Here is a 15,902-nt window from a genome sequence, read left to right as displayed (position 1 = left end):
TCATTTGCTAGAATGGCTCACGAAGGTCAGGGAAACATTTACTTATGTTTACCAGTTTATTGTAAAGATATTATAAGGGAGACAAATAAACAGCCAGATGGAGAGGTACATAAGGCAATGTTTTGAAAGGTCCCCAAGTACAGTGGTTTCTGTCCCTATGAAACTGGAGTGTGTCATTCCACCATCAGGTAGATGCATTCACTAGCTCTGAATCTCATTGTTCCAGAGCTTTTATAGAGCTTAATCTCTAGTTTCCTCTCCCTGTCCCTAAAATTTGTGGGTGGGGCTGAAAGTTCCAACCTATGAATCACTTGGTCCTTCTGGTGACCAGCCTGTTCCTGAAGCTATCGAGCGGTCCCACTCTAAGTCACCTCGTTAGTATAAACTGAAGTGTACTCAAAGGGGTCCTTTATGAGTAACAAAAGACGTTCCCATTCACTTAGGAAATTCTAAGGGTTTAAGGAAAACAGTGCCAGAAACTGGGGACAAAGACCAATTATATTTCTTATTACACCACAGTAAGACACAATGGCCAGAGAATAGGCTTACCAACATTGGCTGCCACAGTTTTAGTTTATATATTTTACTGAGGCTGGTTTGCTTGAATGACTGTCTTCCTACTAAATCAAAATCCCCTTGATAACAGTGCTGAGTTTATTCTTTTTTATATCCCTTGCATTTAGCACTTAAAGAATGCAATGAAAATGAACCTTCATTTATATGATACTCAACAATTTTGCTCAATGCCGTTTTCCTCTTACCCCATTGTGAAAAAAAAGCTATTCTCAGGTGCCACCTTGCTCACCGGTATCTACTTCAAAACTTTAGAAAAGTAAATGTGCCATGGTTTCTGTAGATTCTTTATGAAGTTATGCATGGCTGCATGACTGATTCATTAGTTAGCTGAAGATAGTAGGAAAGTTGACTTTTAATTGTTTTTTTAGTATAGGAAAGATTGTGAGTCACAAAGTTAAATTTTTAGGTACCCCGTTAAAAAGCTAATGATATCACATGTAATACAATAGTCTCTTTTGTAAAAATGGATCATAGCTTTTTTCTTGAACAAATTCACAGATCTACATTAAACTTTTTCCTTAGATTCTCCCCCACCAATTTCCAACTCCATCTTTTTGAAAAGTTAGAGAATCAAAATTATATTATCAAGTATTCTCCCCCACTGCCCGCTCAGTTTTATTGAGAAAGAAGAGACATGTATCATTGTATAAGTTTAAGGCATACAGCATGATGGTTTAGTTTACATATATTGTAAAATAATTATCAAAATAAGTTTAGCTAACATTCATCTTCTCATATAGATACAACATAAAGAAAACAATGAAGAACATTTAAAAAAAGAAACTACACTTTTACTTCTCCCCCCTCACATTTTAGGTTGTTGTTACAATTTACATTTTCTTGTATTATGTAACTAACAAATTATTCTAGTTACAGTTATTTTATTGTGTTATTTTTTTTAACTTTTAAGCTAGAGTTGTAAGTGAATTATGTACCATTATTAATCCATTACCAAATTACAGAATCTAACTTTATATATTTATGATTAATAGTGAGTTTTATGCTACCTTTTCATGTTTTTATGATGTTAATTAGTGTCATTTACTTCCACTCAAAGAACTCCTTTTAGCATTTCTTGTAAGGCAGATCTAGTGGTAATAAATTCTCTCAGGTTTAGTTTGGAAAAGTCTCTTACCCTCCTTTATTTCTGAAAGACAGCTGTACTGGATATAGTATTCTTGGTTGATAGTTTCTTCTTTCAAAAATTTGTATATGTCAATTCATTCTCTCCTGGCCTAAAATGTTTCTGTTAAGAAATCTGCCTATAGGGGCACCTGGGTGGCTCAGTTGGTTAAATGACTGGCTCTTGATTTTGGCTCAGGTCATGATCTCACCGTCTTGTGGGTTCAAGCCCCACATCAGTCTCTGCATGCTGACCATGCACAGAACCTGCTTGGGCTTCTTTCTCTCCCTCTGTCTCTGCCCCTCCCCCAATTGCTCTCTCTCTCTCTCTCTCTCTCAAAATACATAAATAAACTTACAAAAAAAAATCTACCTATACTCCTATACTCTTGTGTGTTATTTTTTCATGTATTTTTTCTTAATTCTGTTTAGTTGTCTTTGTGTTTAGTAGTTCATTAAACTTCTTTAAGAGGGTTATTTTGAATTATTTATCTGACAGCTCATTGAACCCATTTCTTTAAGATCAGTTTTTAGAGCTTTATTAGTTTCCTTTGATAATGTCACATTTACCTGGTTTTTCAAGATCCTTTATTCCTTATGTTGGAATCTTCAAATTTGAGTAGTTGGGTTTCTCTTCTTCACTTTGGAAGAGACAGACCTTCAACAATCAGCTCAGTTTGGGTTTCTAGGTATGTCTACTGGTAATGTCCTTAGGCAGGTGGGATCTTCTATTATGATCCATTTTTGGATAAGGCAACTGTTCCAGCTCTGAGATTGGGGATGGAAGGTTGGCCACTGACAGAGAACGGCTGAATGACCACTGGCTTGATTTCCTACTCAAGTAAGGGTGTAGGATAGACTCTGTGGTCACCTGGATTCTCAGGTGAGGCTACCCAGATTCTTAGGCATGGGTACTATAGTAAATTATAGATGGGACTGGACACCTGGGCAGCTCAGTCAGTTTAGAGTCTGACTTTGGCTCAGGTCATGATCTTGTGATTTGTGAGTTTGAGCCCCACCTGAGGTTCACTGCTATCAGCGCAGAACCCACTTCAGATCCTCTGTCCCCCTCTCTCTCTGCCCCTCCTCTGCTCATGCTCTTTCACTCTCTCTCTCTCAAAAATAAATAAAACTTTAAGAAAAATTATAGATGGGGCTATGAATTAGTCAAGGCAGGGAAGCAAGGGGGCAGCCCAAGGCCTATATGGCTTGTTGTTTGGGGACCTGAATCAGACAAGAGTAAGCATGAAATTCTTTGGTCAAGTGAGGCCAACATTTTACTCTGCAGGCAGAGAAAGCAACCAGCTGTGTTCTCTTTTCAAATGCAGTCATAATCAGGGCTGTTGGAGGGGCTGTGCTGTTTCTCATGTGCTCTGATTAGGTTCCCTGATCAGGCAGGTAGAGGCTGTACTCAGTAATGAGTGGGGGCTATCAATTAGTTCTGTGCCTGAGCACAGTGAGAGATGCAGCTCTAAGGCCAGGAAAGCTCTTTGTTGTCCTAACCCAAGCCTTGCCCCGAGTTCCCTGGCCTAACAGTTTCACTGGCTTTGCTCTGCAAACTATCAGTTCTGCTTACTCTTCTTTTGGCTCAAGTGTCATTGTGTCACACAGCTTCCAGGTGTCCTCACTAATCCTTCTGGTCAGATACAGCTAGGAGCCACAGCAGGTAGGTGGAGCTATGTCTCAGTTCCCTTGCTTGGACAGGAAGGGGAGGGCCTAAGCCAGGCAACTCTCAATTTCCCAAGCAGGCTTTCTGGTTAGAAAGAGCTGGAAACTACCCTTAGCCTTGGCTATGAATTAATCCCCCTGCTTGTGCATAGCATGGGACTTCTCCACCCCTGGTACTGGCTTTGCTCTGGGGGCAACAGCCTAGCCTTGCCACCTTGCCTCTCTGCTCAAGAACCACTGGGCTGCACAGCCTCCTGAGGTTCTCTCCAGCCCCTCTGGTCAGATGTGGTAGGGAGGCACTCTCCACAGCATGTGAGGCCGTGACTCAGCTCCTTGCTTAAGTGTAAGCAAACTAGGCTCTAGGGCTGGCAAACCTCCTTATTTAAGATCAAGCAGATCTGTACCCTGCCAATTTCTCTAATCTGAGTGCAACGCCAACTTGGTTTTGCAGATAAGCAAAACCCCACTGGTTCGGATTACTACTTGGATGCTGCAGGTATGAACTTGGTCTGCCAAGATCCACATACTGGTTGTTGTAAGACTCTCTCCTCTCTGTCATAGTCAGATTCCTGGTGGCTGGGGCACCCTGAAATCCCCGTGGTGCGAGTTCAGACTAGTGGCTCCCACGAAGCGAACCACACCTGCTGGGGGTGGGTCGATAGTTGCCCTCCCTGGGTCCTCCCTGGGTTCCCCTTTCCCAGGGGAGGAGCAGGAGGCTCAATGGTGTCTTGTCCTTGAGAAGTTGCTAGTTGTTTTTGTGAAGGGGAGCAGAGTCAGAAACAACCTATGTTGCCGTTTCGGCAGTGTCGTTACCTAGCGAATATGCTCTTTTCAAGGTTATATGTGAGCATTTTTACATTACTTACCACACTTATTCTTGTAATTTTCCAGGACTCTGTAACTTCCAAGGAGGGTTTTGGTATTAGTTCTGACTTCTAATTTAAAATATTGGATAGCTAATGAGTTCTAATAACAAAACAAATACTGGAGTAAGCTTTAGATAAATGGTTTTCGGAGAAATCAAATACTTATTTGTGCAGAACTCGTATCATATTTACTTTTGATATAAATTTTACCTCAATATTTATTACATTGAAGTTATGCTAATCTTTATTTTGAAAGCCAAAAAATAAAGCAAAAAGAAAAACAGCTGAAAAAAGCTCATTTTCTTTAAAGTGTGGTAGGTAAGAAATTGTTTTGAACATGCTTCGGAAAATGAAAGGCAAAAATACGTTTTTCATGTATATATTTTATAACACAAATATCATTTGAGACATGCAAATATGACACAAATTTTTATCCAAATACTTGTTATTTATGTACTAAAGTGGCATAGGTATCAAACTTTCTTCTGATTTCTATGAAAAGCATATCATATTTTACCTTTCTCATTTTCTCTTTCTATTTTTTGGTAATCTTGTAAATGGTAGAATTGACTATGGGCAATAGGGAAACCTTGAGTTTACTAGAATGTATCCACCTAGAATAAAAGAAAGATAGGATCAAATTTCTCAGTGATAAAACATAAGAAACTGTGCCATATTGTAACAGAGACTAGCTATAGTCTAGATTCTTTCTAAAGTATATTTCGTGGGTTCTAGTATCTAAAAAAAAGTCAGCTAAAAGAAATAATATGTAAGATCCTTTGAAAGATATATAGTGCATCCATTGTTTTGCACAGTAAGCAATATACTCCTAAATTAAGCCAGGCCATTCCAAAGCGTGTTAGCCCCCTCGTAGGATGGCATTTACTAAATGAGGTCTTCGTAGGAAGCCATGGGATGACAACTATGACAGATAAATCTATGGAGTTCTTAATGTTGCTTACCAAGAGGTAAATGCTACCGAGTATTGCGCAATATTACACTATGTCCTTCTTACAAGTATTCTTTAAAGAAATTTCTTTCTCATTCTACAATCAGAGAGAGATGTCTGTGCCTCCCTCGGTGTTTGGTTTCACACTTTCTTAAAAACATTGAGAATCTGATCATGCAACCAATCAAACTCTTCCCATCCAGCTTAAATTCTGTTCATAGCCAACTTTTGGAAAGTGTACGGGATAATGGCATACATTTTTTTGAGATCTTCATGTCTAGCTCTTGTTCTTTTCCTTGGCCTAATCTTGTTATGTACATGGAATTTATTTTATTTGTCCTTATTTTGTATACGTTTTAAGTTTCTTTGAATCTATTTTGGATCAAGTTCCAGATGTATACTTAATTTTTTTTTTTAACGTTTATTTATTTTTGAGACAGAGAGAGACAGATCATGAATGGGGGAGGGTCAGAGAGAGAGAGGGAGACACAGAATCTGAAACACGCTCCAGGCTCTGAGCAGTCAGCACAGAGCCCGACGCGGGGCTCGAACCCACAAGCTGTGAGATCATGACCTGAGCCGAAGTCGGACGCTCAACCGACTGAGCCACCCAGGCGCCCCTCCAGATGTATACTTTAAAGAAAGAGAAGGGGAGACTGAGAAAATGTTGCTTTGTACTCTTCCTAGTATGGCACATAGCATCTTGAAACAGCGTCTAGTTGAAAAAGAATCGGTACTTTCCCCTCCACTTTATAATAAGCACATTTTTTTCCTGTAGAAACTGGAAGAATTTGTCGATTTGTTAAATAATACTCAGATTAACTTCCAAGAAAGCTATGGAATTAGATCAAAATAGTTTGAGTTTCAGATCAAAACAAAAATTGGAAGGTTTAGCAGTCGATAAATAGGTTTTATTAACTATGAGTCTGGACAGACTAATTTTAGGAATTAAAATAGGGTGTTATTTATACATTTATACACTTAAGCGATATCTGGATTATTTTCAGGTACAGATTCTACCCTCTCTTCTGGTCCATGATTTTGGGTTTTTCATTGAAACCCATTACCATACTGAAAAAGATTCCTTTAAGAAATTGTTAAATCATATCACCTCCTAACAAGATACCAAAACAGCAACTCTATTAGGTAATTGTTAGCATGAACTTTACTGATAACTAAGTTTTGAAAAAAGACAAATGATTTTTGTTTGGGTGGGATCAAATGCATTTCATGCAGTTTATATTATTTTTCCCCCAAGATTGGAAAAACCTCGGCCTGATTCCAGAGCTATGAAAAAGAATCAACTTGAACGTTAAATGCTAAAGCATTCATTGAAAGATGCAGTCATTTGAGAAAGTTGAGTTCAAAACAGGAGAAAATGAAAAACACAGCCTCTCAGACCACTCCCTTCTTCCACCTTCTCATATTACAAATACAATATTTCCATTATCAGAAGATCCATTTTCAAGTAAGAGCTGCTGCTAAAACAGCCTAACTGGAAAAAAAAAAATGGCAAAACGGTAAAAGAAATGCTTTGTAAATCATCCTTCAAAAGCTGTCCTGGGAGGAATGTGATATACCTCAGCATCTTAAGTGTTTAGCAAATAATTTCAGCTGTGCATTCTAAATGTAGCTTTCCCTCCTTTACCTAATTACCGAAATATGTGCTGCAGTTTGCAGAACTTTGCCACTGTCGTAACTTTTCTTGAAGTTCAGCCAACCAATGATAATAAAGCTGTCACGAGATTAAAGGGGGCTGCAAGTCATTGCCTCTGACATTTATATGGAACATGGGAAATGCAAACAAGTATGTGGAGTTATTAGTAATATTATGGGCTTTGAATCCTTAAAATAGAGTGCTTAAGACATCTGCCTCGGCAAGGAGGGTGAGAATGAGGTAAATCCAAATTGCGTCCTCCTTTTGTTTAGACCAGGCAACAGCCTGAAAAAGCACAGGGAGCAAGCAGCTCATTTCATTTTCTTTGGATAGCATCAGTATGAAGCCTGTGCCTCAGATGCCCGCCCTCAGAAGGGTTAAGCTTGACTGTGGAGGGAAGAAAATTGTCAAACTTTACAGATGACCCTGGGGCCCCTTCCTGGTCTGACCTGTTTCAGTGCCAGCTCTGGGCAGGGAGCAGCTCAACGCGGTGTGGGGGAAGTGGGAAAAGTCTCCTTGGAGGGCGTACCTCTACGCCCAAATTTCTTCTGTTTGTTTTTGTTTAGTGAAGGATACCAAATAACAAAAGAGGGTTGAGAGAAAAAAAAAATATTGTGTTGTTTTAAAATCTGTTGGGGAAAAAAAAAACAAAAACAAAAAAAAAATAAAATCTGTTGGGGAATCACCCATTTCATCCTTGAATTTACCCCCTTTTTTTTTTCTTACTCATGTCTCTCAATGGGTTGGGGGTGTATCAAGAAGGGAATCGTTGAAGGTCTGGACCATGTTTGTCCTTTACTCCAATACGTAGAAAAGACAATGCATTTTGTTGTCTTTGATGATGATGATGATAGACGGCCCACATCTACCTGATTAGACTGATTTGGAGCTTTGCTTCATCAAACACTAGAAAACTTTCGCTTTTTAAATTGTTATGTTGATGCCAATATTCAGGTACAATTAGACCTCTGGCAGGAAGTCCATGAAAGAAGAAAAATAATGGTTATTTGTGGTTGGTACTCTAAATAATTTGAAACAAGGGCCTTTTCAGGAAGGTCTCTGATAATACTGCACACAAGCCTTCCTGATTTGTTCATCCCTTTCCTGCTCTTGGAAACAGCAGTTTGAGTGTGATTAGTGCAAGAGTGATCAATTGCCTCGGACAAGGTGCTGCAGGTTTATAAGGGGAAATAGGATATGGGGAATGGGACTGAGAGCCCTGGAACATTTGGTCTAGTTCCAACTCTGCTAATAACTATAATTATCACCAAATGAGCACCTACTATATTCAAGGCAGTCCCGTTAGGTGTTTCTACAAATGGAATTGCATTTAATTAAGACTTAATTTTTATCTGCCATGATCTTATTTAAGAACGCAGTGATTTTTTTTCTTCAAATGATTAAACATTGCCAAGAGTAAGTTTTGCTTTAAATCTAAGTTCAGGACTAACTATCTCCATTTAGGGGATGAAAACAAATCTGACTAATGGTTCCTGTTTGTTTTATAATTACCTATTGTGAAGATGAATGAACGAAAATGGACTTGAATCTACCAGTGATCAAGGAGAAAACTGCTTATTTATGAAAGTCTGCGAATGATTCTCTTCATCAGTACCTTATTTTAGTCAGCTAAACATTGTATTGTGTTGTCAATATAAATTAGCACGTGTCTGTCTAGAAGAAATCACTGGGCTTAAAATAGATCAGACTAACAGAAATGTCATCGTTTTCCTAATACATTGAACGTACCACTTAGGATGGTTAAGTTATTATCAATGGTCTAGTAAATAATATTAAAATTGGCCTCCGGTCCAAAAATATTTGGGAGGTGAGTTATAGACAGTGAGTATTGGGAAAGTTTCATTAGTGATGGGCTTGTTAAAGAGCCTCCTGTAAGCACACCCCTCCCCCACCATACATTTTTCTCTCTCGCTCTCTTTGTGTGAAACGATTACCTGCCCACAGTGGACCCTATATGCATTTTAAATTATTTTACACAGTTTTTTAAAAGTGATATTGGACTTGCAGGAGTGTTACTATATGAAGAAACTACTGTCAATTGCAAAATTTCAGAGAAATTGAATTGTAACTTTGAATTCAAATTCTGTCTTAAGGAGGAATAAGTTCAATGAGGTGTACAAAATGACTCACAACTAGCAAATACAAATTATTAAAAAAGAAGTGATAGCTATGTTATTATTATTATTATTATTATTAATTTAAGTGAATTACTGGGGCTCTAAGGAACATTGACATGTAAGATTTCAAACTTCTAGAGCAAAAGCCTTCTAAGCATTCACTCTAGCAAGCCCTGACTTTCTCTGACATGCTTGATGTGCATTTTCACATGACCTTTTCAGGGATAGAACTAAGACTAAGAAGTTTTACCAATAAGGGAGAAGAAAAGAGTCAGGCAGAGGAGCAAAGCAGAAGTGTAAATAGTGAATACGGTTTGGAATGAAGATATTTGAATCTGAATAGTGAGTTAATGATTCAATTAGTTTTTCACTTTGTTAAACTACATTAATCCTTCTTTACCAGGTCCCCATATTGAAGCTCTTTGAAAAGAAAAATGCAAAGGATCTTAAGAAAAATTCTTAGAGCCAGAGCCTTTTAAAATCATTAATGCTTCCCAAATACATGCTGCCTAGAGCAAAGGATGTAGATTCAGGAAAGAAATTGTTTTAGAGATCCCAAGACTTGAATAGGGATAGTTCAGTGGCCATACAGTAGTGGAGAAGTGGTTCCTATCAGAAGGAGACTTAGAAAATATGCGCTCCATGGAAAGAGACAACTATTTTAAGGGAAAAAAAAAACTGAGGAAAAGGGGATTTGAAAAGAGAGGATAACATCCATCATCAGAGTACTTAAAAAATAATTACTAAATGGGAAAGGCAAAGGTGACAGTGTTGAAAATGTTTGTTGTGTTGTTTTACATTTCATTTTGCATTAAAATCTCGAATAGCCGCCTTAAGTTATAAAATAAATCCAGAGATTTAAAGCTTCAAACTTAGATTATCACTGTCATTTTTGTCATCCATCTAATCATCACATCAAGCTTTTTATTAAACATTCAGGCATACCTGATGCTAGTCTCACAAGTGGAAAGGAAGACCCTATCTTGAATATTTGCAGTTTAACAGATGTTAAGTTGATTTGCTAAATATGCTAAGGGTATGAACAGCAATGGAAAATTACTAAAAATTAACCCACAGGATGTGAAACACGACCACGACAGTCTAATCATATGGGGTCAAATTGCCAATTAGAATTAACTAAGATTTCGAATTTTTAACAGAAACAGGTTTTATTTCAAATTCACACAAAGCTAAAACTCCAACTCTGTTAACAAAGATATGGCCATGGTCTGTTGGAATTCACTTACAATTATGCTATAATTGCCTCTATGTTTATATGTAGATATATACATTAGACAAACATTTGTTTTCTTTTAGCATGCTAAGCATTTTTCAGGGATATACTGTTAATATCATTTACTTCCTAAGTTATTATTTTAGTTCACTGGCCTATAGGTCAGACTAGTCCACTTTTAAATGATCATAAAAGTTGGACAATGGCTGTTTTTGATAATATGGAGCTGGCAAATGAATGTAGTGAATAGAGGTAAGGAAGAAAGAAAGAAAAAAGAAAACCATGAAAGTGACATGTTTTGAATAATAAGAAAAGTAGATCTTTTCTTATAGGAGTTTTTTTTTTCTCTTTCTTCTTTTTAAAAATTCCATTATTTGGAATACCGGAGGCTCTTTTTATTAGAGTCATTTTTATAGTGCTTTTCAATATAATTTTCACACACACTGATTTGAGCAAGAAGGTATTTTGTTTTCCATGTTAAATGATGCTTCACAGGTGTGAAGGTAGAGTCAGGGAGGAAGATCAGACATGCAAATGAAGAAAATGAAAGAAATAATGTAGGTGAAGTTAGATCTACAGGTGATTCACAACTGTCACACACACAAAAGAAATTGTGCCTCTGATTTTACAAACCTGGGGATTACCATCAAAAACATGGCCTCTGAGGTCTGCCATCTTGGTGAATATTGAGCAAGTCATTTACACAGTCTGTGACTCAGTTTCTTCATCTGTAATGTGAGGATAATTATAATTCTACTTCTTAGACCTGCTCTGAGTATAGAGGGAGAATAAGGACACAAAATTCTTAAGTCAGTGTCAACAACTTACCAACTACTGGATAAATATCAGCTATTATTATCGAGATTTTCTTGGACAAAACTTGCCATGTACATTTCTCACTTTAGGGTTGAAAATTATGACTCCAATAGGATAGGCATTGGAGGAGTGGGAGGGAGTTATCTGAGAGAATTTAGTGGAAAGTTTTCAGAATCTCTTTCAAATATATAAAGACAGTGGGTACAAGCTTTCAAGTTAGATATTAAAAAATTCTGTTACTTCATTTGTTAAGTTTTAAGAAATAAATTATTCCACTTTTCTCAATATCTTAAGAACTGTTTTCACATTGTGTTTTTCATCAGGTGTTTTTTAAACTTTTTTCAAATTTCATTCTTTATATATGGTAGATGAGTGATTTCGTTTTAGTATTTTTTTTAAGTTTATTTTTGAGAGAGAGACAGAGAGCGTGAGCAAGGGAGGGGTAGAGAGAGAGAGAGACACAGAATCTGAAGCAGGTTCCAGGCTCTGAGCTGTCAGCACAGAGCCCAACAAGAGACTCAGACTCATGAGCTATGGGATCATGTCCTGAGCCGAAGTTGGACGCGTAACCAACCAAGCCACTCAGGCACCCCTAGATGAGTGATTTTAGAAGTCCAGATCTGAACTAATTCAAATAAAGGCCTTTTGTCTTTAATGATTAACTTTGGGCAAAGAAAGTTAATCTAAAACTCCGCTAATACGTGTGATTTTTAAAATACTTAAAAAAACTACTTTTCAGCCTGCCTTTATACACCCACTGTTTGTAATCGCCAAGTTAACTGTGAGTTACGATCATTTTTTTCCTCTACTGATCATATATCTCCTATATCACCCTTTTATAAATCTGACTAGGAATCTACGCTCCCCCTTTTTCCTGGCTCCAATATGGATTATTGCACTCCATTTTGCCTCATAACAGCTTTTTCTGGGGATCAAACTACTTTTCTTTCTGATCCCAAAACCTAGCGTAAGATGAGTAAGCAACATGTCTTTGATCCCTACAGAGCAATTAGGCTGAAAACATTGGATCCTGTTAGTCTATCAATGCAGGGAGTAGAGCATAGTTTATAACACATGGTTCCAACAAATCTTACTGAAGTATTCCCCAGAAACTCCAGTGCCAAACATTTACAACTTTCACCAAATTAATAATCCTGAGCTTCTTTGAGAAAACAATTAGAAATGTGGAACTGATTAACTTGCAATAGGTTTTTATCAAAGTGACTTTAACAAAGGCTGAATACTTTCTCTTGTATGGAAAAATTAAAAAAAAAAAGACACTGGAAACAAAACAAAGGACACAGAAATCTATAATTGTGAGTGTTCTTTGAAACACTGTAATACTTCATCAAAAGTTAACTTTTGTTAGGACTGCCATTTGCTAAACATTAAATCATTGCTGAAGAGTTTTACAAACAATGTAAATGTTGAATATTTGGGTTTTTTGCCCAAGGCAAGCACTTTATATCCCAGGCTAACCTATCCCAGATTAAAACAGTTAAAAAAGAAAACACAGGCCCATCCCTCTTTCTCAAAAAGGAGAACCACATTCTTTTATTACTGCTAAGCGTTCCTCTCAGAATTAAGGGAAGAGGGCCAAGAAAATGCAAAAACTGGATAACTGCAGATGGGACCTCAGAAATTTTCCTTTCTCCAGGCCTTCACCATCATGGCTCTGGTTGCCAATATTATCGGAGCACCAGTCACACCTGTAAATAGCAGAACCCCTCCAGTCTAACTCTGGAGTCATCATTTATGCGAAAACACTCCCCATGCAAGAACTCCGCCATTCCTTTCTCATCGTCCTCTCAATTGTCCCTGGAAGAAGGCTTCAGTTTGCGACCAGGTTATCATCCCTCCTTTACTGCTTAACAGATGAAAATCTGTAATTGTGACTTTTTATAACAGAAACAAAAACTGCTTGGATTTCAGGAATGCCAGTTCAGCATTTCTTTATAGCCACGGCTGTTTTCCACTTCTTCCTGTTCCGCTAGTTATTTGATTAGAGTATATATGTTCGAGGCTGATCTTTCCTGGGTGGCCACTGGTAATTGGCTCTCCCTTATGTGTAAGCCTTTAGAGGAAGACGCTGATGAAGAACAACAGGCTGTGCTTCTACAGATTGAGTTTATGCCTTCTTTCTTTTAAACGCGTTGTCTTCACAAATAATGTTTCTGGTATTAATCTATTCTACTCCCTGTTGACTATTTGGTCAAATTCTTTTATTTCTAGTCTTAAAGACTTATATGGGCTTTTCAATGCTCTCCTGGCACCGAAATGTTTGGGCCCAGGCATAGCGACTCACTTATCTTGCAGTACAACCCCAAGTATTCAAGCAGTGTGAGCATGTTTGCATTACTTTAAAGACTTGAAGGGGGGGCGGTGGATGGAGAGGTGAGTAAAGCAAGATGTGTTTCAAAGGAGTTCTTGAATTCCACTTGGAATGCATTTTATTTCTTATTAATTTTGAACCTCAAGGCACATGTGCTTCCTTACCTCCAGATAAGACTGACCCCAAAGGGAAGTCGTCATCAATGACTGTACTTTATAAAAATTCAAAGGTCATTTGAAGTTAAAGATCCATCAGAGTTCTTGAGAGAGAGAGGCAAGGTGGGCAGGAGTTAAGAGGGAGGAGGTGACTAATGCATACGAAGCACTTAAGAGATGAAAAGCCCTGATGAGTGTTAACAGTGATGATAAGTATTATAACACACTCTGGAACATTTAGTCGGCTACCTCCTCCACAACATTTTTGGGTTGGGGGATTAAGTGGTTTCAGTTTAAAAAGAAAAAAAAGAAGAAGAAGAAAGGTGGCACATTGGATGAAGAAAAACTAAATGTGCTTAAATCATTGATAGGTAACCAAGCCAAAGTCTCAAGGACCCTTAATGTTCAGCTTCAAAGAAGTGAGTAAAATAAGCAAGATTAGCCTGGCCAGTACTGGATAAAGGGTAAGTACAGAACCAAACTGCTACTCACTCCATGAAGTTATGAGAAATGACAGAAACCTTTGTCATATTTTGTCTATGAAAGTATTTTTTAGTTGTTATGGCTGAACATGGATTTCTTTATAAAAATGACCCTCCTATCATTTATAATTAAAAAGAGAAGACCTATGCTTTTATCATTTATTAATTTTAACCATCTTTAAAACCTTCCACTATAGCACTAGCCTCCAGGATTATTACTAACTCTATCACTGGGAGGATCATGTCCCTTGTAAGATTGCTTCAAGATTTAAACATTAATAACATGTGTTAAAAGGAAAGCATGTTATCATTAGGTTCAAATTTATGGGGTAAAATAAAAGTTAATAAAACTCTTAATGAGTTAAAAATTTTTAATTTTTTTTTTTCAACGTTTTTTATTTATTTTTGGGACAGAGAGAGACAGAGCATGAACGGGGGAGGGGCAGAGAGAGAGGGAGACACAGAATCAGAAACAGGCTCCAGGCTCCGAGCCATCAGCCCAGAGCCTGACGCGGGGCTCGAACTCACGGACCGCGAGGTCGTGACCTGGCTGAAGTCGGACGCTTAACCGACTGTGCCACCCAGGCGCCCCATGAGTTAAAAATTTTTAAGTTGGTTATGTAGCTTAATAAACTTAAAACAACTTAGTTTTTAAACTCATAATTATGGTATTGAATTTTAATAAAAATTTAATGTTTCATGACACTAATGCTTATTATACCAACTAATTTTACTTCTGAATTAAGTGTTTTGAGTGTGTGAGTACACCCTATTGGCCAATTTACAACTACGGTGATTTCTATGAATCTGTTTGAAAATAATGTACATATGCACATTTTAAGGAAGAAGGTAATGATTCTTCCCTGGTCCTGGAAATTTCATGAAGAGGGCCATCCATTAGTGAAACACTCATGGTGCCTCACCTCCCCCTTACTGACCTATGAGAGGTAGACAGAATACTGTGAGACTCAGGAAACGGATTGAGTTACATGGTCTCAGCCAAAGAGCTAATGTCCACACAGAGGACTTTATCATACATGTTTCTATGGCTTGGTCTTGAACTTAATGGATGCTGGCATCCTAAAATATGTGTACAGGCTCTATGGAATCTTGGCAGACCAGGCAGGATACAGAGGCCCCAGAGCACAGATGAGGTTCTAGAATGAGGTTGTTAGTGTCGACACCGGCAGACAGTATACAGAAGAAATGGAAATCAAGGGCTTTGTGGTGGAGAAAGAAAGACACCTCAAAAAGGACCAGTCATCACTGCAAATTTATAAACATTGCAAGATGTTTTCAGTATCTCAAATACCACACTCAAAGAGAGGAGATGTGCTTGATGGAATTTTCCCCAGACAGTGGAACAGCCATAGTGCAGAAATTAACATCTTGCTCAGAGAATTCTCCCGGTTAAATAAATTCACAGAAAATTAGCAAAGACTGACTGGCATCCTCGTGAGGCTATAACCAGGAAGGTTTATATTTGTCCTACTTCACTCAAACACTTCTGAGTCATTGCTATATCTTTGGGAACATATTTACTGTCTTCTAGGAATATAATTGTATCTTGGATAATCACTGTGGAAGCTAGGAATGGCTTCCTTTGAGGCCAGTGTTATGATCATCTTGCAAATTACATGAATTTATTAGGGTTTCTAAAAAGTGTGGCATATTAGAGATCTGGCATTGAGCTAATTCAACTTCTGAAATCTTTAAGAAAGCACAGTTATTCCCATGGAAGATGGCACGTAGTTGGGTAAGGAAATTTTGGCTCCACCTAAACATCAAGAATCCCTATGGTTGAAACAGGATTATAAGTAAGAGGTGGGAGGAGTGCAGATATCTTGGATTTTTAGCACAGAAAAGTATGTTGTGTATTAATTCTCGCTGGTCTTTGAACTTGGTCT

General features: G+C 37.8%; 1 long non-coding RNA gene across 3 annotated transcripts in view; it reads left to right on the top strand.

The window, feature by feature from the left end:
* The first annotated feature begins 3,493 nt into the window (after positions 1-3,493).
* Positions 3,494-15,902, top strand: part of LOC122220186 — a 159,069-nt gene continuing 146,660 nt past the window's right edge. For all 3 annotated transcript variants that reach the window (XR_006202714.1, XR_006202712.1, XR_006202713.1), the window contains exons 1-2: positions 3,494-3,862; positions 13,885-13,977. This is a non-coding gene — a long non-coding RNA (uncharacterized LOC122220186). The remainder of the gene's footprint in view (positions 3,863-13,884; positions 13,978-15,902) is intronic.

This window comes from Panthera leo, chromosome B2 (genome assembly GCF_018350215.1).
Source record: "Panthera leo isolate Ple1 chromosome B2, P.leo_Ple1_pat1.1, whole genome shotgun sequence".
NCBI classification, from domain to species: Eukaryota; Metazoa; Chordata; class Mammalia; order Carnivora; family Felidae; genus Panthera; species Panthera leo.
This window is presented reverse-complemented; position numbering and strand designations above follow the sequence as displayed.